Source organism: Ambystoma mexicanum, chromosome 11, assembly GCF_040938575.1.
Source record: "Ambystoma mexicanum isolate Mex_15411 chromosome 11, UKY_AmexF1_1, whole genome shotgun sequence".
Classification (NCBI taxonomy): domain Eukaryota; kingdom Metazoa; phylum Chordata; class Amphibia; order Caudata; family Ambystomatidae; genus Ambystoma; species Ambystoma mexicanum.
In genome coordinates this window covers 493385506-493412654 of record NC_090934.1, presented here as the reverse complement: position 1 = coordinate 493412654, position 27149 = coordinate 493385506, and positions in this window count along the sequence as shown.

Below are 27149 nucleotides of genomic sequence, written 5' to 3'. Positions count from 1 at the left end.
TAAGAAGTATTAAGATACAAAAGTAATTATGCAAAACAGATACAAATTGTGCCATTACAAGATGGCTATTTTCTTGGGCACCTGCGACAGATCGAATATGGTGACTAGAACATGTGATCAGTTTAAAACAATCACGTGTAAAGTGGACTATAAAAGAGACTTCCCGAAAATAAGACTACCTGTTTCGTGGAAAATGAAGGTTTCCTGTCGCAGATACTGTATCGGGACAGATGTCTAGCAGATGTCCTTTTGCTGAACAGAGAAAAAAAAAATCACTGAGCAAGTAAACGCACCCGAGCAAATTAGATGGTGGTTTAGAGGGGATTCATCTCCAGGCAGTGGGGTCAGAAGTAGGCTAAAAAGAAGTTTACTTTGCCAATATTTTTTTCTACCTGTTTGGCAGACAGCTTTTTTTTAGAAAATAGGAACAGTTGAGTAATATCCATCTTTTTTCTCGTATGAAAAACCGTGGGGCTCTTAGAGCACTGCCTCCCTTCTATCCACAGTAGCGATCTGGCTAAGAGGAAAAGAACCTTGTTAAGGATCGGACGAATAAGTCTTTACTGGAAGGTTTTTGAAAATTAAGTGTAGTTTCTTGTTCTCTAGAGCTACTATCACTGTAATATCTGTAACACTGTGATCCATGTTGTTGGGCCGGTCATTTATAAAGATTAGAAAATGTTAAGTACTTTGGAGACACGGCTATACCAGAGTAAGGATTTAGGATGCAAATATTAAGAAAACATGGAAATAGCTTGCAACACTGTTGATGTGAAAAAAAAATTAAAAATTCTTTGCCGCTATAAGATGGCTGCTGCCAAACCGGTTATAAGAGATCAAAGATGGCGCGTACAACACGTGAGTATGTAACAAACACATGTTAAATAGACTATAAAAGCATTTCCCTATAATAAAATCATGTGTGGGTAGAATAAAAAAACGGAGCTAAAACTAGTATGTTAAGCTACCAAAAAGAACTGTTTAGCCCACCTGACTTAGGATAAGACGGTTTCCAGTAAATACAAATAGGACAGTATCATCTAGTGTTTCCATTTGTTCGAATTGTAGGGCTTCCAGAGCGTTGCTCCAAAAATTGGTCTTTCCTACAACTGCGATTTGTGTAAGAGGAGAAGGAATAATCGTGTTAAGGATCGGACAAATAAGTCCTTTGCTTTTGGATAGTATGAAATGTACATGTAATCTGTTGTCCCTTTAAAATCTGGCGGAACAACAATGTCCCCAAAAATTGAAAAATGACAAAAGTGTGGAAAAGGAAATATAGAACTGAATGGTCGTTAAAACTAAAGATAACTAAATAGTGTAAAATATGTTTCTGGGCTTGAAAACGCTCTGTTAAATAATCTGGTCCAGTTTATGTGCGACTTGGTTTTTTTGGTGTGCCACCGCTTGTCTCTCTCACAGCTTAAGGAACGAAAGTGCTGTGATAAACAGAAAAGCTAATAAGAAGTATAACTAGTGATTAATAGAATCGGGGCCATCTACTATTCCTTTAAGAATACTATGGAATTTTATAAGGTAATAAAAATGAGTTTTCTCTTCTAGAAATGGGATGATGCTCTGAAGATCGTGGTATATAATGACTCACCAAAATGAAATGGTGGTGAAAAAATAGATTAAGTCTAGATGTAGAATGGAAGTTTTGTAATTTCTAAACACTTTGAAATTAGTATAAAGTCCATGTGTTATTGTAAAATAGACACTGATTTGGCCGTCATGTCTTTGCGTTTTTTAATATAATGTACACCGTCTTGCTTTGAAGAATGAATCACGCCATGAACCACAAAAGTGGGACTTTTTGTCTCTCTATCATTTAGAGTGCAATCATTTTTATTCTATGGGGGATAGAAGATTAATGCAATGAAACACTAAAAAAATGTGTCTTGAAGATGGCCAGTATAACAAGTTGGAAATTACACTAGAGATGGTGTCTCATTAAGACATTAAGAAATGTGGCCGAAACATGTTGACGATCTTGTAAGACTGGAATAACAACAAGTCTTGTTTTTATGCTTGATGGAACAGAAATTGATGATGAAATTTGGAGAAAGAAGGACTCTTGCAATGGTGCTAGATTAATACAGTAGAGACTGATGCTTTTCTGATAAATGAGAAAACAGACAATTTAGTCTTTCCCTCTGCTTCCCGCAATTTTGTGTTCTGTTCCCTCCACCCCATTGAATGGTTTGTTTTTTATCCCTTGATTGCCTGTCTTAATCTGTGAATTTCCTAACATTCTGACAATTGTTTCTTATAGTAGTGTTTTAATTATTGTTACTTTAAAACCACATGGTTTGTGTTGGTACAAACATTTGAAAACAAAATGAAATAAAAAAATGTATGTGGAAAATAAAGTGTAAATGTTTTGAATACACAATATCATTTCGCTTATGCTTCATGGCGGAGAAATGTGGAAGAAATGTGTTCGGCTAATCAGTTAACATAACATGGACAGAGAGGGGGGTAATCCGTTTTTCTGTTTGTGTGTATAATTTGACATTTTCCTGGTCTAGAACTGATCCCCAAAGTCATGACTTTGTGGGATACTAATATTACCGTTGGGGTCGACGTTTCCTTGTTATGCGTATTGTTGAACAATATGGTCGAGCACTCACTTGCATCAGATTTACTGTGCACATCTAGACTGCTTAGTGTAGTTCCTGCGTGTAGGTCCTGCGCGCATAGGTAGCGACCATTTTGGATGGGGGAAACAATTTTAATTGAGTTTTACTACAACAGTTACGTTTTAAAATATTATTAGAACAATACAAGAGGTGTTTTAATTGTAACAACTATAACATAAAAGGGTAAACAAAATGGAGAAAAAATGTACGTTAAGTATATAGCTAGTATACAATATAACTTGTACAACGTTTTGTAACATTTTGCATATTGTTTCAGTCAGTAATAACATTTGCAGATAAGTGAAACTGTTACTTGTAGGTGAATTTCCAAGAATATAGAAAGAAAAGAGCGCAGGGGGGGGGCAACATTAAAAAAGAGGAGCAACATTAGAAAAGGAGGTAACATTATTATTGGAGGGAGAATTCAGTGTGGTAAAGATGATTGGGGAAAAGGTTTGGAGAAGTGGGCATATAATGAGGTTAATGTGGAAGTAGAGGTGGTGCTAAATTGTTGAACACATACGGCGTTCGTTTGGTGGTCTCCAGTAACTTTTTATTGATGAGGTGCTTCAGTGTCCAGTGACTCACATCATTTGTCTAGTTTCCTAGAACATGCATTTGCGAGGAGTTGTATAGTTGTTGCACGAATAGAGCGGTTGGTGTATACTGTGGCAGATATGCATGTTTGCTTATGTTTTGCATAAAAGTCCCAGGTGTATTTTTAGCCAATGACGCATTAGTTTATCATGTATTTCGGCAACATACTGTTCTTTATTCATTCTACATGGAATTACAAACAAGGCGCATCACTTGGAGGTTTTGACACATATAGTACATTAACAGGGCAGTTTGTATCCTTTGGTGTCTCACGGATTCTTCCTCATAGCTCACTGCAGTATCTTTCATGTACATATTGATGTTTTTTGTTAAGTGTCAGGGTGGTGTAATGCAATCCATCATGATCCGTCATTGTTTTGAAGGCATTGTCTGGTAAAAGTCTTTGTCTTTCTCTTCTTCTCCATGCAAAGTGCAGTTGAATGCCAAATCATTATTTAAATCAATGTGTAAGGGTGGTTAGCACTGAAAACACCAAATCTATTTAGTGTTTGGATGTCATTGTATGAAATGGGGGTTTTATGCAGAGCCATGTCTTGTCATTCACATTCAAGGAGTTTTATGATGCTTGCGAAAATGTTGGCACTGAGAAAGTTTGCATTATGCATAATATTTATATTGTGACTCTATGGTGGATTATTTAGCTGATGATTAATTCAAGAGTGTAAAGAGATTAGGATCTGTGGTTGGTATTGTGATCCTGAGACACTATGCACTGTGTAGATGTGTCACAATGTAGAGGATAATCTAGCAAGTGGCGTGTTCAAAATTGGGAGAATTACCATTTTGCACTAACCAACCTTTACATGGGTCTATAGACCATTTGATTGCTCTCTGTGTATTTATCACAGATGCATTTATTTCCAGTACATTCAATGTATTACTATAGATTGTAGCGTGTCTGTTGCTCTGTATTTTGTCAGTATTAAGAGCAGTTTGGCATGCAATCCACGATCAAGGAACTGAGTTCATAAAAAAGAAAATAAACATCTACCAATCAACAAGACCAATCAGATCAAGCAACAGCATTTGTCTCGAACCAAAACCGTACAACAAAAGAAAGTTCAGAGGATTGTCCTTCTCCCACCTAGCACCAAAAATCTGGAATGATCTACCAAAAAAAGATAGGCAACACAGGAGACCACCTTCAATTCAGAACATTACTCCAAATTTGGCTCTTTGACCCTGAACCAGAATAAAAACACCAGAAAACTAAAACAATTTAAACAACAATCCATGAAACAGAAGACATCCCCCCGGACATCATACCTTACACCTGCCCGTCTGAAGGCAGGGAAGGGGATACCGTCAGCGCAAAACACCACATCATAGATGAAAAGCAGGTAGGTAAGGACCAGAGACTAAAACAAACAGGCCCCATGACGGGGAGGAGAAGAAAGGACAAAGACGACAAAAAAATCTAAGCAGTAAGAAAAACCAAAGAAAAAGAAAACCCAAAACAACTAATCTCCTACTAACAAAAAACCTTAGGCTCTATGCATACCCCTCTCACACAGAAACCCACACAACCACCTCTCCGCACGCACTGCAACAACAGATGAATAGCACATAAATGGCAACAACGGCTCATGGGCTCACCCATGGACCCGCACATAAGCTCAGCGCACAGTGAAAACCGAGCTGAAGCTGCCAACAGGACACCACAGCTCTCACTCTTCTACTCCCTCTACTCCCGACTAACCACCCACTCCTCCTTCTCTTTCAGATCTGCCAGAGCGCTTGGGGGCCACTTCTGATGGGGACGGTGTGCAGTACAAATACCTTCAACATAACATGCATTATTGGAGGATGGAGTGAGAGTTTGTAACACTTTTGTTACTGCATGTGGGGCCATCGGTTAGCCATTCTTTCAATGTTTTTGTGCCTATTCCGAATATCAGAGACCGCACACCGCGTTCCATCAATTGCTCCGTGTTACAGTCCATCTTTCTGGTGCCTCCCACATGTTTAAATCGTTACTTGACAAATACGGAGGCACGAACAAGGAAGTTGTGCAGCGGATGTCCATACTATGTCACAGAGCGGCACTATTTTTAACGGAAGGGGAGATGACGGCTATCATAGTCAGATAAAGACTGCATTTGAAATAGAAATCTGTGAGGGACACGGCGCCATGACGATAAGGTACAAATACACTTTATTCATCAGAACTTCCTATGTGTATGAGGCCTGGAATTCCATGAACAATGCAATGTGAAATGATACACCATCAAAACACGGGGTCATTTATGAATAACTAGGTTAGTGCTCTTCACTGTGCAGGAGACATGTGTGTAATAGAGGGGCATACAGAAATAGTGATTCAAATTGTCTGGCCAATACACTCTGCCATGTGGTCTACACCACTGTATACACTTGGTCATCAATACAGTATTTGCCCCCAAACTTGTACAGCTCCGTTCTACAGGCCTTTTTGAATGTTGCTACTAGAAGCGTATGATATGGTATAATGTGGTGTAGCGTAGGCATGGTATGGGGTGTGTGTGTGTGATAAATTATATCGGGGCTTTATATAATGCTTCATGCCATAATCCACCCACTTTTAAGTGGTGATAAAGTAGCAGCTGTTTCCTCGCAAAATTAGTACCAGTGTATTCACATAGGAAGAGTGAATGGCCGAGTTAGTCTTGGCAATGTTTCAAATCTGGGAAGTGCACGCTTGTCCTCTGTGAAGGGAGAGTGCTTAGTTAATGGTCTCGCCGCCATACTTTACACAGGAATGACTCGCAGAGAAGACTAATACACGTGATCTAAAGAGATGCGTGTCAAATAGCTCACTTTGCACGTGCAGTTGGATCAAAGATTTCCATTCATTGTTTTGATATTTCTGTCAGGCATGCATCTAGTGTCATTCTGCTTGTATTAGCCCAAGCTGTGCCTTTTCTAGTAATGATCCAGCAACTGGCAATGACAATTGCAAAGCAAAGGCAAAGAGTTGTCCTGCCCCACCTCCACCTCGTCCCCTCAATTCTACCTCCATTCCACTCCATCCTTTTTTGATGTAGCCAAAGTACCACAAGTTGCATTTTTTCCACTTCCACCACTGGGTGAACACATTATAAATCAGGAACATCTGTTTAGATAAATTACTCTGAATGCTTTCTATCAAGCAGATGTCTATGCTGGCAACAAAAAAACAAAAAAAACACAAACTCAGTCCATGAAATTCATTGGACTTAAGAAAATGGTGGGATTTGGACCACAGCGTGTGCAACGGTTTTCTCACTTAAAAACCTTGGTATGATATGCAATTCTCATATTGCCTGTTACTATTGCACCTCTTCCCCGCCCAATCTCATCAGACGCTCAAATCAAACTCCCCATTACTAACACTGTCGCAGAACTATCATCTACGCCCAGGCCAAGTGATGCCTACAAGCCCAATGTGGCTACTATTGTCTCTGCTGCACTTACACCTCATGTGGACTATGTACCGCCAGTTATGCCTAGTGATGCCCCCATGCCAAATGTTGATATTGTTGACACTGTTGATACTACTGCCCTTATGCCTAATGATGTTTCTGCATTGCCTGTTATGCCTAGTGATGCCCCCTTGCCAAATGTTGATATTGTTGACACTGTTGATACTACTGCCCTTATTATGCCCAATGTTGTCTCTGCATTACCTGTTATGCCTAGTGCCGACACCACGACCAATCCCAAAAACATATTACCCCCTATCCCTGACCCACCCACTACCCCCCCCAGACCACCCACTTCTATCACACCTCCTCCGGTCCACACCCTCAGTTGCGCCCTGCTCAACGCTCGCTCCGTACCTGCCCACGCCCTCGACATCAACGACCTGATCATTAAGGACAATCTTGACCTCCTATTCCTCACAGAAACTTGGCTCAATGAAAGCTCAGGCCCGGCACTATCTCTGGCTATTCCGTCGGGGTACTCCATATTCAGGAAGGACCGCACCTTTCAAAGAGGTGGTGGCGTGGCCCTCATCGCCAGGGAAACCTTTGCTATTAGGGAAATGGCAGGGCAACTTGACCACAATAGTGACTACCTCCCACTCAAAATCAATATTTCTCCTAACTGCACCATAACTGTGCACATTGTCTACAGACCTCCGGGTCCTTGCACTGACTTCCATGACACCCTCATCTTCGCACTGTCTAACAACATCAAAAAGACTTCACAGGTCATACTCCTGGGCGACTTCAACTTGGGGCTCAATGACCCTAAGGACCCCCTTGCCAAAACCCTCAAGAACGCCCTATCCACCCTGGGCTTTGCGCAATCTGTCTCTGACTCCACCCACATCAAGGGGCGCACCCTCGACTGGATCAGTCAACATAGCTGCTCACTACTTGTCACGGAAAACACGCCCGTCCCATGGTCTGACCACCACTACATCCAATTCAACCTTCGCACCAAAAAAGAGACCAACTCACCTCCCGCCCCCTGCCCAGCTACTCTCGCCAGGAGCTCCCGCCAGCTCACAACCGAGAATCTAGCACCCTACCTCCGCAACCCCGCCTTGCAGGCCCCATTCTCCAACAACCCAGAAACCCTAGCCAACACTTTCAAAGAAGTCATCACCCAAGCAGTTGACGCCGTTGCGCCATTGACGCTCAAAAAAGCTAAGAAAACCAAACACGCTAATTCATGGTTCTCCAAAGAACTCCTTGAACAACGGGCGCAAAAGAGGACTGCCCTCTCCATTTGGAAAGCTAACCCTTCAGAAACCACCAAAAATGCGTTCAAAGCCATCTCTAAATCCTACAAAACTAACATCACCCTAGCTAAAGCTGCCTCCTTCAACGCTAGGATCTACGATGCCAAATCTGGGTCAAAGGAAATTTTCACCATATTCAGGGAACTGGAAAAACCATCCTCTCCTCCTCCTGCTCTCATCAAAGATGACAACTGGTGCAATAGCATTCAATCCGCAATGCTAGACAAGCTTAACACTCTTCAAACTAAAATTCGTGGCCACCAAAAAGCCCTTTCCCGCCTCATAGCTAACCTACATAGTCAACCCACCACACCGTCCACCACTAATCCCTCTCCATCTTTTGACTTCAAAGATATCACTGAGCACGAGGTCATCACCCTGCTCAAGTCCATCAAACCCTCCAACTGTAAGGGAGATGCCTGTCCAGCTAGTCTCATTAAAGACTCAGCACAGATCCTAGCTCCTTTCCTTACAGCATTCATTAATTCATCCTTCCAGTCTGGCCACGTTCCAACCGGACTTAAGGAGGCCTGGGTACGCCCACTCCTCAAAAAACCCTCGCTGGACCCAACGATCCCGGGGAATTATCGACCTATCACCACTGTACCCTTCCTGCTGAAAATCTTGGACAAAGCAGCTTACCTGCAAGTCCAAAAGTTCCTTGAAGAAAACCGTCTCCTTGGCCTGCGGCAATCTGGCTTCCGCCCACGACACGGCACCGAAACGGCTCTCTTGGACCTAAAGAACCAAATGGACGATCTAAGAGACGCAGGGAAACCTGCTCTCCTTCTGCTCCTGGATCTATCCGCCGCCTTTGACCTGGTGGACCACAACACCTTGTGTCACCATCTAGCTACCCAAGCTAACTTTTCCCCCAAAGCTTGTGAATGGATTTCCTCCTTCCTCCAAGAAAGGGCCATGAAAGTCTTCTCCGACTCAGCCTGTGCCACCCCTAGCCACATCACCTGCGGTGTGCCTCAGGGCTCATGTATCGCGCCCACGCTCTACAACCTCTTCACGAGGCCACTGTTCAGCATCCTTGACTCCCTGGGCATCTCGTATACCAACTATGCGGATGACACCCAGGTCCTCATCCCACTCACAGGCGACTACCTGGCGGATACTAAAACTCTTACCACCATCTACTCCACTATCCAATCATGGATGGCAGACAACTGGCTATGCCTCAATAGTGAAAAAACCGAACTCCTCCTCATAGGAGCACCTTCCACGTTGGGGAACCTCGGTGTACAGTACTCTTCCTTCACTATTGACAACATTCCCATCAAGGTCTCCAATCATGTGAAGACACTCGGAGTCTACCTAGACTCCGACTTGTCAATGGATAGACAGGTCAATGCCATTGCCTCCTCCTCAGCCTATTACTCGAAAGTCCTCAACGCTGCCAGACCTCTCCTGTCACGCCAGAATTGCCTCACCATTGCCAGGGCAATAATTGGATCTAGGCTGGACTACTGTAATGCCCTACTCGTTGGGACCTCCAATAAGAACCTGGCCAAACTTCAGCTAGTGCAAAATAATGCACTTAGGGCTGCCACAGGCACCGCGAGAAAAGACCACATCTCAGAAGTCAGAAGACAGGCACACTGGCTTCCGGTGAAAGAGAGGATTGTTTTCAAAACACTTGCCCTCACCCACAAATGCCTCCATGAACTTGCTCCACCCTACCTGACCCAAAGAATCACCAAGCACTCTGCCACCAGACCATTAAGAACGTGCTATTCCAACACGATTGTCACGCCCAAATCACGCAAGGTGCGCGCCGGTGGTGCCAGCTTTCCCACGCGGGCCGCCACCCACTGGAACGCACTGCCACCTCACATCAGAATGATTGAATCCCACCAAGCCTTCCGCAAAGCGGTTAAAACCAAGCTCTTTGTATGAAAAGTACCTGACTGCATTCTGTCACTGTATTATGATTATCATTCTTCACTTGTAACTATGCCTGTAATTATGTATCCATAAGACCTCTCGTCTCATGCATATCTGCTGAATTAAGAATCCAACACTTACTTGTAACAGCGCCTCGATGCCCATGGGCTGCAAGTGCGCTATACAAATGTGAATAAATAAAATAAAATAAAATAAACTATTATCCTCACAATGTCATTGGATGCATAACTTCAGCTGATATTTATTTATTTGTAAAGGTGTCAAAAGCCTGCAGACATCGGTGTGCCGAGACAAACATGTACACAACAAAGAGATGGGACAGAGTTCAACTGGACCTCAATGCGCATCCAAAAGAGCTTTACTCAAAGAGTAGAGTTGTTAGCTGTCGGCAAAATATTTTGCAGTCCTTTTTTTTCTCAGATCTAGAGGGAGAGAGTTCCATAGCTTAGCTAAGGTGAGCGGAAATAACCTTCTTAGGACATTAGCCTGCTCGAAGCTTGAATTGTTGACAAATGCTAGTGTCCATGATTGGCACATTCTTGTGGGCTCATATAAAGACACCATGCTTTTGTGATATGCTGGTTAAGTGCCAGGTATGCATCTGTGAACAAGCACAGCTGCCTTGAATTGTACACGTGTAGGGACCGGGAGCCAGTGCAGATCTGGTCGACTGCTAGTGATATGCTCTCGCCTAGCTTTTCCTTTAAAGATACGCACAGCATTATTGTGTATCACTTGCAGTTTTTGCAAGCTCGTCTTGTTTGCACCGGTCAATAGGGCATTACCATGATCAAGTCTGGATAGTATTATTGCCCATGCTATAGATTCACAGTTGGACTCAGAGGAAGGGACAGATGTTCTTCAGCAAAGAGAGATAATACAAGCAGTTTTTAACAGTCTGATTGGCATGAGCTAAGTGAAGGCTCAAAATGAAGGCCTAATGTTTTGACCTTCTTGGAAATCAGGATACTACAGTCATGGATGGAGAAAGATTGGTATCTATGTTCAAGTTTAGACTTGGCCTGAGATGAGCCGAAGATCAACAGCTCAGTCTTGTTCCCGTTCAGGCACATCCAATTGAGATTCAACCAGGCTTCAATCTGGCTGTAGATGTGCTCCAAAGTTGTCATATCAAGTTTGTAATCTCCTGAGAGTTCAATAACTAGCTGAGTGTCATCAGCATTATTGTTGAAACAAGCCTTCATCTCTTCCAAAAGGTCACATAAGGGCCTGATGTAAAGGTTAAAGAGTAAAGGGACATACAGGCCCATTGTGTAACACTGCAAGCAATAAGTGGTGGTGAAGAGGTATTTCTCCGGCAAATTCTGGACAACCGGTGTGACCAAAAGTACTGCACCTATATGATGGTATCCAGGCGACATAGCCCTACATCTCTCAGTGTGCGAAGGAGGGGCTCATAAAAGGTTGAACGCTGCCGACAAGTCCATTAATACAAGCAATCCTGTGTTACTCTCATCAATGGCCCCCAGACATATTGGTCTGTATATCTAAGAGTTGTTTCTGTGCTATAAGATGGCCTAAAATCAGATTGTCTAGGGTGTAAAATACCAGGCGCTTCTTCAAATGTTTGAAATTGGGCAGTTGCAGTTTTATCCAAACTTTTCAGATTATTTGTGTCTTTCGGGGTCTAATCCTGATTGCTTGGCCAAGGGTGCGATTGTAACCATCTTGATGGATTCAGGGACCTGGTTGTTATAAAAGGACACATTTATAAATCTAACAAGGAAAGGGCAAAAGTTTCTTTATGATCAAGAATCAATTTGGGTGGGATGATATTTTCTGGGCATGATGAAGGGTGCATTGCAGTCAATGTATTAATCATATCAGAAATAGTGATAAGTGAAAGAAAATACAGTGTGGTGTCCCTTCACTGGTCACGACTGAGTTTGGAAGGCAAGTTGGACTTATTCTTTATCAGCTCACTTTTGATATTTGCCCGGTCTTTTGACACTTGATTCAAAAGCCAGTTGTACCCCAACACAGTCCTGGTTAGTTGAGGTTAAAGGTGTTGATTGAGCTTTTGGCTTTTCTAACAACTTAAAGATCTTAAACAACTTTTTAGGGTTGTTGTTAGCCTCCTCGTTTGTTTGCTAAAAAAATTTATTTTGGATTCAAAGATTGTGGACTTGTAAGCTTTTTCTAAAGTTTTCCAACTGGTTTTGTTCATCTCAGTAGGGCATTTAAGTGACCTAGTTCCTGAGTAAACCATTTTTGGTGTGACACGTTATCCCTGGCCAGTGTGTGCCTAAAATGTGCCACTCTGTCTAACATAATGCCCAAGGTGGAGTTAAAGATGTCAACAAGAATAGCTGGAGAATCTAAATCAAAGGTTGAGGTCATTACCCGATTCAGACATTCCTTCAAGTCAGTAATGCACACTTTATTAAAGTTGCAGCTCTTAACTTTCTTTGATGGTTTTTTTTTACTTTCAAAGGTGGATTCTGAAGGTGGATTTGAAAGACTATTACATAGTGGTCTGACCAGATGCAGGGTGTGGTGTTATTAAACTGCAAAGTTGCATTTCTAGCAACTACCCAATCAAGTATATTCCCTTTATCTATATTGTGGTCTCTATTAAGAACAAAGTAATCCGTATTGTTTATAACTATTTCTAAGGCAATGGCAACTTTATCAGCACTGTTATACCAATGATTGAAGTCCCCAACCAATAGGGTAGAACAAGCCAGATCATTGCCACCACCAAGAATGTGTGTACGTTCTTCATTAAAACTAGGCATATCAACGAGAGGGTGGTAAACTAATATGAAGTTGACAACAACAAGCAGTTGGGGTCATATTCAGATACAGAATGTCACAGTTATGACATTCAATGGGTGTCTGAAAAGATTTTAGTAGGCTTTTTTAGCAGCGATCACTACATCACCACCATGCCCCTTAGCTGGGTTCTGACAGATAATGGCGTATCCTTCTGGGGTGGCCAACAAGATCATTGGACCAGTGGCATCAGTAATCCACGTTTCTGTTAGGCACTGCAGATCAAAGTCTAATTCCAAGATATATTCATGAATGTCTAGGGCATGCTTGTTGATAGATGGTGTACAAGGGCCTTGTTGGGCATTGACCAGGGGTATTAGCCAAAGATTTTCCAAGTAATGTTTGTCATCTGGATCAGATGGTCCAGGGGTACGAGTGTTGGAGTCCTTAAAATGACTCAAAAAGTGAGTGGCCTAAGCAAGATTTGGGTCGTGAACCATAACATTGATCTTTCCCCAGATGTTGTGGGCCATCAGTCACAGACAAGTTTCACCCTTACAGCTCCTCACATTTCCAATTTCGGTAGAGATGTAATCAATGTCTAAACTTGGTGGAGGGGGGGAGGGCTGTGAGGGGTGAATGGTCATGCTACAAATCAGTACATGGTAGACTAACACCTGAGTCTACAGTAATGTCTAAACTACATGTCTCAGTGCAGAGCACCGCGTAGGGAGCTCATATGCTGCAAGTAAAGTCTGGCCTGTTAAGGGTCCAGGTAAGGAATTAAGTTCTCAACACAGGTATTTTTAACTATCGCCAGCAGCTAATAGGAGGTTCAAGCTGTGAAGGTAGCCCATAATACAAGTAGTCACGTACTGGATGAGAAGGGCCACCTGGAAGCAATACCAAAAGAGCACGGCAGTTAAATGTAAGGCTGGCGTATAGGAGGTAGGGATCACTGATGAAAGATACTATGAGTCTAGGTAAGGGTTTCCCAAATATAACACTGTAGAGAACTAAGCTTACCTATTGCTGTGAAGGAAGAGCCAAGGTCTGACCCGAGACGCCACAATCCGCCACGGACCAGTGAAGAACGGCTTGGCGCAGAAGTACCGGCGCTTAGGCGCCTGACGTTTCACAAAATTCGATGCTGGGGAACCTGGGAAATGTGGTTCGAACAGAGCATTGGCTCCGAGAAAGCCGATAAAAGTGACGAGAGCTTTTTCTCTCTGCCCCTCACAATTAGTAAATAAGTGTCAGGCAAGTAGGCAGGCACACACAGTTCCTAACAATAGCCCAATAAGAAAGTTACTGACGCGCTACTACGGGGATCCAAAATGCACACACAATTCACAACAATGGCGCAATGAGAGTTACTGAAGCGCGCTACCAAAGAAATTGAAAATGCAACATACACACAAATTAAATGTTGTAAATACCTGTGAGGTCATCAGCAGTGCTGTGTTTTGTGACCAACAACAGGAAATTTGCTTTTTGAGGTTTTGCATTGGAGCTTATTGCTGCTTAAAATCCGTGATTAGTTTTATGGGATAAGCATCACCAACTTGAAATGAAAGTACACTTATTGCGAAGCCTGCAGGGCCAAAGGCCCAAATATCTTCAAAACGTTGTCCTACTGCATGCCTCTGACGACACCCTTCCAAGTGTCTTTATGGAGGCTTTCCACTTTGATGATCATCTTTCCAGGGACAGTGTCTCGGATAAATGAGCACCACACACCGTGGGTAATAATAAGCAGCACTCAGATACCTGAGAGTTTGTAGCGCTATATAAAAAGCAAAATTATTTATTATTTTATTATTAGTGTCGACCTCATTCGCCTTTGAGGTCGAGCCATCAATTTTAAGGCAACTCACGTAAATAATGTCAGCATGCTGTTTAGGTGTGTTAACCAACAGTTTGACATCCTTTCAATTTCAGCAAACATACCAGTCTCATGTGCAACAAGCACAGGAAATGGACCGGAACCGCCCTGCGGAAAGACAAGTCTTGCCAGAGCGTGGCCCTGTCCCTAGACCCAGTGACTTGCACCCAATACTCACAGATTTGCTGTGAAGCCAGTTATCGCACTGACGTGCAATGCGGACTTCCTTGAGCAGGCGGCTTTCAGAGACTCTGCAGAGCTGCCGAGTCTTCTGGAAGCAGTTTGGTTATTGAAGCGCAGGGTGCTTGTGCGTGTGATAACTCGCATTCAGAGCAGGACACTCCCAGCAAGCCCTGTCCGGAAGCCAAGTTATCACATGCACGAGGAACCCACGTTTCAACTGACACTTTCAGCAGAATCAGCACTGGAAACTGAATTCAGAAACAGACAAAGCCTCACATAATCGTTTCAGCTGTCAGACTGGTATACATGTCCTGCAATGTACAGATTTTTTTTTTCTTAGGGTGAGTAGTGTGACCAATCAAAACTGCAGAGCCCAACGTCCATTATTCACTCAAAAGGTGTTCTTACTGACTCACAAAAAGACGGTTTAAAATGTAAAATTGTGGACATTATATGTTCCTATAGTGCCCTTTGCTTTTTAACAAATCTACAAGATTGGGTTCTATGAAGAGATACTGTATTGAGTGACCTGGCCTGGAGGCACGCACCTCGGCCACGCCCCTCCACGGATGGCAGAGTTCCCCCAGTAAACCGTTTCCATTTCGAGCACTGTGGTGCAACAGGGCTGTATCTATGGTTCAACCGGTTTCTCATTCTGGCACCAACAGTGCGTGCACGTTTTCTGCCCAACCACTTTTGTGGTCCCACCCGAGCTGTCACGTTGCCTTACATTGTTGCTGTTAACCCCTAGTGAGACAGTACAGGTACTGCTGAGAACCATTCGATCCAGCAGCAAGTAAAACAATCGACACTCTGAAGGGCACAAGGTGGCATATTGGTGTTACAGCAAGTTTGCATTCTATAAAAATGTAGCACATTTAAGTCCGCAATACCTTTTTAAAAGCCAGTATCCTGTCTACAATGACATGGCAATGCACAATTCTTTTTGTACAGTATATGTCTTGCTGTAATGGGTGGGGTATGGAGTAAGGCAACAGGGCATGTGGCGAGGGTGAGGGTGTGCAGGGACCTCTCGCATAATAGGCAGGGAGGGGTATGGCATGTGGCGAGGGTGATGGTGTGTGGAGACCTCTGGCATAATAGGCAGGGAGCTGTATGGAGTGAGGCAATGGGACATATGGCGAGGGTGAGGGTGTGAAGGGACCTCTCGCATAATAGGTAGGGTGGGTTATGGAGTGAGGCAATGGCGCATGTGGTGAGGGTGTGCAGGGACCTCTCTCATAATAGGTAGGGTGGGGTATGGAGTGAGGCAATGGGACATGTGGCGAAGTTGAGGGTGTGCAGGGACCTCTCGCATAATAGGTAGGGTGGGTTATGGAGTGAGGCAATGGGACATAAGGCGAGGGTGAGGGTGTGCAGGGACCTCTCGCATAATAGGTAGGGTGGGGTATGGAGTGAGGCAATGGGACATGTGGTGAGGGTGTGCAGGGACCTCTCGCATAATAGGTAGGGTGGGGTATGGAGTGAGGCAATGGGACATGGGACGAGGGTGAGGGTGTGCAGGGACCTCTCGCATAATAGGTAGGGTGGGTTATGGAGTGAGGCAATGGGACATAAGGCGAGGGTGAGGGTGTGCAGGGACCTCTCGCATAATAGGGAGGGAGGTGTATGGAGTGAGGCAATAGGGCATGTGGCGAGGATGAGGGTGTGCAGGGACCTCTCGCATAATAGGGAGGGAGGTGTATGGAGTGAGGCAATCGGGTATGTGGCGTGGGTGAGGGTTCCGGGAGACCTCTGGCATAATAGGCAGGGAGCTGTATGGAGTGAGGCAATGGGACATATGGCGAGGGTGAGGGTGTGAAGGGACCTCTCGCATAATAGGTAGGGTGGGGTATGGAGTGAGGCAATGGGACATGTGGTGAGGGTGTGCAGGGACCTCTCGCATAATAGGTAGGGTGGGGTATGGAGTGAGGCAATGGGACATGTGGTGAGGGTGTGCAGGGACCTCTCGCATAATAGGCAGGGCGGGATATGGAGTGAGGCAATAGGGCATGTGGCGAGGGTGCGGGTATGCGAGGACCTCTCGCATTTTGCAGCAAAGAAATTAGTAAAAAAAAGGATGGCAAAAAAAATATATCCAGTGAAAATACTTTGGTAAAAACTAGAGCCATAACAACCTGCCGATTTTCTAACGATACACATTTCTATAGCATGAATAAAGCCCCCCTGTCGGTGTCAGAGTGTTGTGCATACCGCTTAGCTGGATCGGAGCAAAACAAAAGAGGACTGCATAAATCACAATACACATAGAATGTGCGAAGGCTTAGTGCACTGGTCCCATCCCATTTCAGAGATGTGAGGAGAATCACAGTTGCAGAATTTGGTGCAAGATGTTTTAAATGCGTGTGTTTAAAAGATGAGCTCTGGTATGGGAACAGCCCACGTGGACAGAGCATAGTTAAAAGGGATGTCGGTATTCATGGAGCAACAAAGCTTTGAAGGTTTATTGTCAGATTACGGAGGTGGGAGAGGTTCAAATACAACAAATCCTGCATCCAGCACGACTATGCACGTCTCCCACCACCACCCAGCATATGCCTGGTTAGCCTCCACCCACATATTCTATAGGTTTCGCTATGGCCATAAGACGTTTCAACACATGAAAACAACTCCTAGCCCACTTAGTTGTGATTGCTCCCTTTATTTAGTAATTTCCAAAGTATCCTCGATTCTTGCCCAGGTCCTTTTAGAGTCCTCTGCGGATTTACATTACAGAGTCCCCAGCGTCTGGCCTTGGATACCAAAAACCCACACCAGGTAGGTTACTAGAATGGCCATCGACTTTGTAAAACACTCCTTTTTCGATTCATTGCATTTCATTGTATTGGGTCAGGCAATTGTGAAAACCTGGAGTGGAGTATATTCTCATGGATCGGGTTTGGAGAACACTTGTGTTGAGGAATTGTATATATCGGAGTACAATCTGCATCTGTTTGGAAAATACCCAGGATCAGTGAGCCTGTGACACAGTGTCTCGCATTTACGCTACCAATCGCCCTAACCTCATAAAAGTGCCGGGATGATGTATAGCTTCCTTATTAAGCGTGACAGTATTTGAACTGCCTAATCAGCGCCGATCCTGGCCCAGTCTTTTGTATCCGTTGAACACCCTTATGATACCACGTGACCCTCCTTTAATGTTCGGCAATTTGTAACATGGCTTGTTCCTTTGTAAAAAACGAATTCTGTGCAATAAAGTGCAGGTTTTTAAACAGGTCATTGCCAACCATATACCATGGTAATCCTTTTTATAGACTCTGAAAAATAACCTAAAAGCATGGCTCGGATTAGAATAGCTAACCATCAGGTTACGTTTGGATTTCTGACGAGGACGCATTTTTCAAATTAGCTACGTTTTAAAGCAATGACGTTCCTGCGGTTTAACAAAAACGTCAGTGCTGAAACTGGATTGAAAGTTAAATCCGGGGCCGTAATGAGGCCCTATGATTGACTTGCGCCATTGTTTTTCAATTTGACAACACAATAAACTGTGTAATGCGTTTCTCATATTTAACGCCAGGTCTTATACCCATCTCGGAACCCACCTGTGTGCACTTCTTGAAAATACCACGTCTTTATAGTCCCATTCTCTGCTCCCGCTCTCCGACTGGCAGAGTATTTCAGACACTTCCTCTGCCCTTCCTCTCACCAGTTTCTCTTACCTCCATTTCCTAGTTGACTGCCGGGTTAAATTGGACATTTCACCGACGCTCCCTTGACACACAAGATGCTGTTTGAAACCTCCCTATTGCAGTGGTTATTATTCTTTGAGGCACACAAATCTAGATTCTAGGTCTTTTTGCTGACTGATTTTTATATGCGCTAGGTTTAATAATGTGAAAGAAAGGGAGCAATATTCGAATCTAAGAATTTATGAACAGGTTATATTTTTTGTTGCAGTGTGAGGGAAGGGGCCCAGCAGCTTCTTGTGATAAGCCTGTCATAGTTCAGCGTCTACACTAAACGCATGCAAAGCAGCAGTTTGAACTGCATTTGTGGTTGAAATGTTGTTTTCATGGAGTTTTGAATTCTAAAAACGGGGCCAATTTGTGAACCACTATTCTTTTAGAGTTCTTCCTCCTCCCCCACTTGGTGAAATAGTTGCAAAAGTCCATTGCAGTTCTGCATCAACAACGCTGGACACTGGGAGCCATTTGCTTGCCAGGACAGAGCCATAAATTTGGACATTTGTGTGGCCTCTCAGCCAGTCCTCACATTCTGGCATTTTTGACAGCAGCAAAAGCAAATCCCAGCCTTAACTATGGGCTCTGGGAATAGCCTGTAAGGCGCAGAGCAGATGAGATTTCAGCGTAACTGAACTGTAACCAAGCTGCAAAGATTCTGAGAGCTGCAGATGTGCAAGGGGAGACGAGGGCTGCATTTTAAGTGGCCCAGGGTTTCTCTTCACGAATCTCTGCAGGCACGCAGCGGTCGGGCAACAAAAACCTCTGGGTGGGTAGAGCCTTTGGGAGGCCAATATGCTACTCATTTGCTTAAAAAGCAGACTGGAAAAAAAAGAAAAATATAAGCCAATAAAGTGAATTATAATAGATGTTGGTATGCACAGGAGAACTTCCAGCCTTTACTGAATCTGAATGTCCCAATTATTTCTACTCCATACCAAGAAGCAGACCTGCATGCAGAGCTTAGTGTACTCCGTGATATCGGCATGCAGAGCTCAGTGTGCTCCGTGATGCCAGCCAGCAGAGTTCAGTGTACTCTGTGATACCGGCATGTGCAGACTCAGTGTACTCCGTGATGCCAGCATATAGAGCTCAGTGTACTCTGTGATGCCAGCCATCAGAGTTCAGTGTACTCCTTGATACTGGCATGCAGAGTTTAGTGTATGCTGTGATTCAAGCCAGCAGAGTTCAGTGTACTCCGCGATACTGGCATGCAGAGCTCAGTGTAGTTCGTGATGCCGGAATGCAGAGCTCAGTGTACTCTGTGATGCAGGCCAGCAGAGCTCAGTGTATTCCGTGATGCCGGCATGCAGAGCTCAGTGTACTCAGTGATGCCGGCATGCAGAGCTCAGTGTACTCTGCGAAGCCGGCAGACAGACAAACTTGGAAGACTGCATCTGTAACCATTGCGACAATTAACTAAATCAAAATACTAAATCAAATTTCTCATATTATTGCTCAAAGTACAAAGACAAGACAAGGCCGTATAGTAGAGAAAATCAGCCACCCCGAAATTAAAAGATAAAACAAAACTCTAATTCTCTTGTATGAACATAGTGAAACGGTAGAAAAAGTGGCAGAATACCTAGATGTATGTCACTCCATAAAACAGCCAAACACCCAAAACCACCCAGGAACTAACCAGACTTTGAGACCTTAATCAAATACATGGAGAAAATACCTGCAACTCAACTCCCACACTCATGTATACGACTAATACCCAGCAAATACACGCTAGGGCTGTTGCATTTCAGCTTTGGCATTACTTGTTTGGTTTTGTTATGCTGGTAAAGCTGTATTGTGAATCTGGTTTCCATTCGTCAGCACACCAGGGAAACTATGCTGCATTTTTCCTGACACTCACACCAACCAAGCCCACCCCTTTCAGATCTGCCAGAGTACCTGAAGACTATGAAAATGGCAGCAATCATTAACGGAATATAACATATCCAGTGGAACTCATGCAAAGCAAAAGGAGTGTTCCACTGCTTAGGGGCAAGCGTCGTGGTCACTCCCTCTCCACGAGCCAGGCTAAATTGAAAGGAGGTCATGGTAATCTTGTCCAAAATGAAAGCTTTCAAATTCAGATGAGTTGAACAATGAGGGAAGTCCATCTGAGTGCATGGTGACTGAATCTGGGACACACCTGTTCCATCTCTAGGAGCACAACAGAACTACCTCAGCATCAGGACTGACTTTTCAGACAAGACTTAATTGCATAAACAGCCAATTGAAGCACTCCTTCCTTAAGTAGAGACTGGAGACCGATCACCAAAAGACAGCTGGCATGCTGCTCTCTACTCTGGGGATTACATTCACACCAGCAGAAATCATCAAGTCACTGAAAGATGACTTGTCATGGTTGTTTTTAGGGGCGACATGGTGATATGGGTATGCAGAACAAATATGTAGACTCGAGGGAGGGCTGGTTGTACAGACTGGGCTTAGACAGTTTTCAGGTTGCGTTTCTTCAAAATGGCATCCTCCCTCCTACTCACGTCTTACACACTTGTGTATTTCCTCCTCCATGTCAAATTCTTATGTTCCCCACTCCAAGGAACTGGGATTCTCTGTGTTCAGGTGGGGCCTCATTCAACTTAATATCAGCAACTGCCAAAGGGCACCTACAGAGGTGTGTACTTACACCAAGGCGAAACATGGTCCACTCAGTTGCCCCAGCTGATCTTCCTGTTTTATTTAAAGCCATGTTCCTGCTTGCCTTTCGTGCCTGAATGATAACCCCAAGCTGAAATCGTGCAAACACAACTAGGAGCACATTTGGGAAAGTTTACTGATGGTGAAGTGAACTGGATAGTCCAGCCCCTTTGACAGCAGCAATTACCCTTGAGATGGATGGGGGTGCAGATCTTACTCATACACCAAATAATAGAGCCAACTCAGGAAGTAGACAAAAGAAAGACTGTTTTAATGTCAATTATCTAAAACAGGGAGCATAACTAACATCAACGCAAACACTCGATCTTCAAACTAAAGCATTTTAGAAAAAAACTATACTTTTATAACCAAAATGTGTCATCACTGGCGTCTGACCTACATTTTAACGACATCATCCTACGTGGCAAACTACAAAAACCTAACGGAGGGAGTGATTGCCTCCAAGTGAATATCCAAGTTTATGATCCATACTAATCTAAAAAAGTTTAACTATAAGGTTGGTTACTTATCAGATGGGCAACTAAGCCCTCCTCTAAAAGAGACCACTATGAACGTCACTAAATGCACAACGTCCCATTGGTTTACACACTACAGGACCCTTGAATACCAGGTCCTCTACAATTGGTTGGCACTCTGTACATCTTCAGTACTTTTGAACCTACGTTAGCAGCCTGCAAACTGACCGTCCAGATGCTGGTAAGGTTGCCTTAACTTTAGCATATCAATCCATCATCACCTCAGTGGTCTCCTGTCAATTAGGCCTTAGAGCTAAGAACACTCTCAAGGACGAAGTTCAGAGAAAATTAGGGAGTGAGAAGCATAGCCTGCCTCGTGCATAGGTGTGATCAGCTCGTTCATCCAACTCCATGCTTACATGTGACTAGAGATCATAAAATCAAGCCTTTTTGTGTGTTTAATATTTTATTCCAGTAGACCTATGACTTCTTTCTTGTTATGTTCACTCCTTTTAGACAGGTTTGTTCTTTCACACGATTTTGTATCCAAAGTCAGTCTACTCCAGTTTGATAAGACTTTGGTTTCTTGGGGCTCATCCAACCTCACCTTTCTGAGCTCTGCTTATGTAATTTAATGTCTGTTTCTTCAACTGTGACACACTAAACTGAGGCCTTTTTGCTAATGTTCCAACCCGCTCTAATACATGTAGTGGAAACATCGATAATTCTCTCATTCTGATGTATGTATACGTTGGCACTTGCAGCAATCTAATTTACTATAAGCTTAGAGCTAGCATCACGATTACTTTGCTGTTTGCGTTTCTTCTGCATCTGTACACGTGTAAAATTATTTAATATCTTCATCTGTTTTTGTGGCATACGTTTCTTCACCTTGAGCCCAAGATGTCACTTGTCCTTATTGCTTTCTTGATGCCTCATAAAATATCCGCATTCACTGATCACTGCATCCTTTAATGTACTTCATATTCAGCTCCATAGAACATGTACTTGGTAAGGGCAAGTATTACTACCATTCATCTTTGCCTTTTATTGGTTCTGCTTCTTCAGGAATCTCATTCAGATAGCCATCATATTTCTTTGTATGCAGATATGTTCTGTTCTTTGTCGATTCAACTGTTCTGTATATGTCTCATACTCTGGTTTCCAGTTTACAGGCAAAAGGGGTGAGGTGGGAGTACTTGGTTGATTCTCTGCACTCCCCCCTCTGGGTGATTCATCCACCACTCCCACATAATCCTTCACATGCAGGCAGCTTGGCCTGAAGAACAATTCTTTGGCAGCCATATCTTTATGGCTCCCTTCAGACATCCTTCTGTCTTCACATTCTTGTCTTTATTCCATGTCTTAAGCTTGCACTGTCCACTTGGACTGCAGTAGATCCTTCTTCCCACATATTTCTTACGATTCTTCTCATACAGGAACGTTGTCCCCTCAAGTGCATGGATACTGGCTTTCACAAAGTCTCTGAATTCTTCATCTGTTAAGTCTTCGGGCTTCCATACTGATTCAACATCTATCATGATCTTCATTCCTATGGCTTTCTTTGCTGTTTTCTTGCATTGTGAGATTTGTATCTTGATCACACAAAATTCAAGCAATATAATCACTATCAGAGCGCCAAGGAACTTGAAGATGTCTGCCATCCATTGTGGAACGAAAGAGAAGAGTGATCCAGACCAGCTGTCATCAGCAATGTCTTCTACTTTCTCGATCATCTGGCCATGGAGATTTGTCAGCATGTCGATGGCCTCTGTCAATGTTCCATTCTCGTCATCATGAGAAGGTATAAATGTGCAACATGATTCTCAGATTCTTGCACAAACACCATTGCTGTGATCATGTCTAAGACATACCTGTTCTGAAGAGACATCAATCGTATGGCTCTCATCTCTTCTCTGATTGCATTGAATCCTTTTATTGTAGTGTTAATTGTCTGCAGCAATTCCCACATGGTGATTTGTAGCCACTTGGTGTTTGCTCCAACTTGAACAGTCGGCATAAAGATCAACATGAACACAGATGAGGTCTGGCTAAACAGTCTGTGCTCATATGTTATGGCATCAGAGGCTCCTATTGACTTGGCTGAGGCATAGGTCATAGTTCTCTCTCCAGCTCCACAGATCTCTTATTCCTCAGGTGAGCATTTGCTTTTGGAAAATTGTCAATGTGTAAATCACTCTTTGGAATCACCAAAGCTGGAAGATGGACATTCACCAGTGTCCATATTCCTCCCCAATCTGCAGGCAATCTGATATAGGTTCTAGATGCACAAGCCCAATAATGATCCATGATCACTGCTGTACCGTTTACCATTGCGGGAACATCAAAGATTCAACCACAATTATTGTTTTCTCCAACATTTGTGACATTATTTCTGAAGCACAGCTTTGAACTTTCCAAGGGTACAATCTGCAGAGGTACTCCTCTTCTTCAACCCAAGTCAGTAATTTAGCAGGTTCTGGCCATAATGGCTTGTAGCCATTCTGCACAATGTTGATGACTGGATTATAGAATCCAATGATCACCCAGGAACTGCAGATGACCACTGCTTCTTCCCATCCATCAGATGATATCACAGATCCCCAGATCTGCATTTGACCTCTATTCTTCCATCTTCAAGCGTCTTCTGCAACCTCAAATTTCTTATTCACTTCCCATCTTATTCCAGCTCCCTTTACTCCAGGTTTCTCATGTCTGATCACATGATTCTTGGCATGGGCGCTCTTTCTTGTTTTATTATCTTGCACATAGGCTTCTTCCTCTGGATCTGTACATTCAGTTGCCCATTTGAGGTAGGCATCTCAACCCATGAAGTGGCCTATTGTTTTGCACAGTGCTATGTGCAAAAGACAATGAGCTGTCTGGACATCTATTTCAATAGCTATGAAGATTTTAGACTTTCCCATACTGTATTGCATGAGTGAACACACAAGCACTCCTCATTCAAGGTCCTCCTTCCTACTTCTTTCATATGCTGGTACCAAGTGTTATTTCCCAAATGTGCTGTACTGTCCAAGTAATCATTTAGCTCAAAATCACCTTCTTGAGTGTTTCTTTTAGTTCTCATTCTTTTCAGATGAACTTCCAGAATCATGTAATGAAGTGTACCAGCATAACACCTTCTTTCTGGGTAGATCATAGGCATATCTATCAGTGGATGAGGTACACCTGTTAATGTTCCCCTGGTAGGAGAACATTCAGAGAGCTTCCTTAGCTCAGTTGGCCATTGAGGCATAAAAATGTCTCGCATAAACTCCATATATGTCATTCTTCTAGGTGTTACCTTTGGGTTCTTCATTACAGGAGCAGGGTGTTAATTGTTTAGGCACATGGTCTGGCAACCTCTCATCTTGCCCATTCTGCCATACTTGCTTCCTGTGTCCAACCAAAGTTTCTAGAAACTTTCTTGCATGTGAATGATTGCAAATCGTGCTTATGTCAAACTCAGGTACTTGGTTATCTTTCTTTGGAACAGGAATAACTACATAGGGCCTTGGGTGTCTTGTAGTTGCCACAATTGCTACTGTAGTCTTAGCCCCATGTATATCAAGGTAGTAGGATGTGCGAACAAGTGTCATAATGTAGGTACAAAAAATAGTGATATAGAGGGACGACAAATGCGGTTAAAGTTGCCAAGTACACCTGGGACCGGCTATGTGGTAAAGTTATTTGAAAGTGGGATAGGTTTGAAAGGGAACATAAAATGTGCAGTGGTATTATGGTCATTGGGTTCTCTCTGCCTTCTGCAGGCTGCCGTGGAAAGGGAAGAGGGGCTCTGTGTGGAGCCATGCCTCCCCTTTCCATGGTGGCCATCTTGGAAAAGGATTTTCCTTCCTACACCGGGATGCCAGAGCTTTCATCCCCTGTTGCAGGGGCTGGAATGGGGAATAACGGTCCAGAGCCCTTTTTATCTGCCCTCACTTAGCTTGAGCCAATAACTTGGCTGCATTGCCTTTATCCCCTGTTCCAGTCCCTGGAACGGGGGAAGAATGCCACATTTTTCCCCATTAGAATTACACAAAGTTTGAATGGAAATGTTGGAACATCTTATTGAGTCTAAGTACTTTAATGAGAAATGTAAAGTAGATGGAGTCTCTACAATTTCTTGTTTTAGTTCTATTTTTTTAAACTGTGAAAGGTGGTTCCGAAAGGATCCTTTATTTCGTTTTTTGTATGTATTTATTTTTTGCAGCAGAGTTTAGAATGTAAGGTGGGGAGAGAAATGGTGGAAGAGGCACCAAGCACTAATTTGGAGGAGCAGGTGGACAGGGCATTGTTTCTTCTGCTCCTGGTTTACATCTTCAAAAGCATTTAGAGATTGCTTCACCCTGCAGAGTGGTGTGTTGCAGTATTTGCAGAGGACTGTTGTCTTTGAACGATATGGTTCAACAGCCTCTTTTATTGCTTGCAAGGTAGCTAGTGGGATTTTGTGTCCGACAGAAGTAGGCATTGTTGTTACAATATTGGTTGAGGAAGACGAGTTGGAGCAACACAGCCTACTACTTACTAAGAAAGGACCAACCTTTCTGAGAGCATTGCGGTAGTCGGATTTGGTGTGGCTGCATGTGTAGGTGGTCCTGTGGGAGTACTGTCCAGGTTGTCCGTGAGTGATTACAAAGTTGCACTCAGTTCCGTTCATTTCACTTTAGTAGCTTTAGCCTTTGGAACATTCCCAAGAGTGGTAAAGAATTGCCCCAACCATGATTCTCTCTGGGTGCTAGAGGTGGGCACTTCCTCTACCTCATCTTCTTGGTCCTCTTCATTGTCTTTAGAAGTACAGTGCTTTTTCTTCTGTTGTGTAGGTCCTCCAGCTGGTGGTGCTGGTGGCTCTTGGAGAAGAGGGATGACAATAGCTGATGCCATTTTTAAGATAAACAGCAGTTTTGCTACTATTCTTCCAAGTATGTGCTTTGTACTAGATTGTTAATGTATAATGAGTAAGAATAGGTGTAGGGGCTGTGCAAGGGTACATTTTGAAATTGAAAGTACCTAGATCAGTAGAAAATGCAGTCCTGAACTGTCCTCGAAGCACAGACCTGATTGCGAAGTACGAACATGTTCGCAGACACATCATGCCGCACGCAAGCACATGGTCACGTGGCACTGTCTGGAAGGTTCGCGATGATGGCAGATGTTTGTGGACGTCCACGGATGCAAAAACTGTGGGAAAAGTTGCAAACATTGTACAGAAGTGTTAAAAATGATGCTAGATGGTGGAACATTGCAAGTTCTAAGGTGAAACTGTTTAAATTGGACAAACAATATTGCTATATTGGTGTAAGTATCACATTAGTAAGTTGTAGGAAAATAGCATGCACTGGTAAAAACCCACGAAATTCACTGAAAAAAACTTTGTTAAAGGGACGTTATAGTTGCAAGTAAAATCAAAAAACCTCAGAAATTCACCAGTTATGGTAAGCTAAGCAACTCGTGCCACCGCCATGCACTGCTAAGACTAACACCCAAGACATCAAAGATGACATCACAAAAGTCATTGATGACATCACCTATCTGGGCCACTTGTCTTTGTTACACAACAGCAATTGCAGGTCACATCAATTGAATGAAATTGACTAAAGTACAACTGAAGACGTGCCTGAAAAAAGT